Source organism: Rissa tridactyla, unplaced genomic scaffold, assembly GCF_028500815.1.
Source record: "Rissa tridactyla isolate bRisTri1 unplaced genomic scaffold, bRisTri1.patW.cur.20221130 scaffold_29, whole genome shotgun sequence".
Taxonomy (NCBI): Eukaryota; Metazoa; Chordata; class Aves; order Charadriiformes; family Laridae; genus Rissa; species Rissa tridactyla.
Window position 1 is genome coordinate 3,995,976 of NW_026529507.1, and position 1,356 is coordinate 3,997,331.

Below are 1,356 nucleotides of genomic sequence, written 5' to 3' on the forward strand. Positions count from 1 at the left end.
AATGGTGAGAAGACAATACTCTGCTGTGAGAAAGAAGATGAAGAACAAGAGCTGTGCAGCACATCCGGCATAGGAGATGTCCCTGGTGTCCCAGAGGGAATTGGCCATGGATTTGGGGAGAGTGGTGGAGATGGAGCCCAGGTCAAGGAGGGAGAGGTTGAGGAGGAAGAAGTACATGGGGGTGTGGAGACGGTGGTCACAGGCAATGGTGGTGATGATGAGGCCGTTGGCCAGGAGGGCAGCCAGGTAGATGCCCAGGAAGGTCCAGAAGTGCAAGAGCTGCAGCTCCCGCGTGTCTGCAAATGCCAGGAGGAGGAACTGGGTGATGGAGCTGCCATTCGACATTTTCTTCCCCTGGGCTTGGAGACCTGTTAATGGAAAGAAAAGCAGTGAGAAGTTGGGGAAGATTTCTCTCAAACTAAAGTATTCAATTGGTCTTAGAAACCCACCAAACTGGCTCTCGCCTTTCAGGAAGACCTTTTGCAGGTCCTTTTTGTACACTCTGGTTGGTGCTGGCTGATAGTCCACCAGAGAGCTGAGATCTCTGCAGGATTCAGTCCTGCCCTACAGCCATGGGTAAAAAGGAACACGGGGTGATCTCAGATTAAATCCACTCCTGGCATCAAAGGGCTTTTCAGCATTGTCACCCGACTGCAGGGCAGAGCTCAGGGCACCTTGTTGTTGGTGTTGTTCTGTTGTAGTTTCCCCACCACACCTGAGGAGTGTTTTTAAGGCAGAAATCCCTGGCATTTCTGCTGTGCTGCAAGTGAAACCTTGTGGGTCCTGCGAGCCAAGGGGACTGTCCCTCAGTGCAGAGCGAGGACAGCGAGTTTGTCCATCGGAATTGCTCTCAGCTGCCCTGTGCTGCTGCCTCTTTGAGCTGGAGGATGATCCCAAGCAGACATTCCCCTGAGAAGAACCTGGACACTGCTGAGAGCAGAGGAGTCCCATTTACAAGCGCAGTTCTCCCAGCCCCTCACCTGAGCTCACTGGACCCGAGGAGGATCTCAGCTCTCCCCTCCCAGCCAGGGACACAGGGGGCTCACTGCAGCTGCCTACATTCAGCCCTCCAGCTGGATTTACGTGGCCTTGGCACTGACATGTCTACTCCGTGGGGCTGCTAGACGACACAGGGATGCCACGGGAGAGCTGAGCCCTTCTGGAGGGCAGCGTGCAGCCAAGCAGGACACTCCTGGGAAAGAGCCAACTAGCCTAAAGATGGGGTGGCTTACTCTCGGCCCCACACACTGCAGTCCCCAGAGCCCAAAATATTAAAAGCATTTGGATGCTTTTCCTCCCTGGATACACAGGCATGACAGGACGTGCAGCGTCAGTGTCTGAGCTGCACCTGAATCC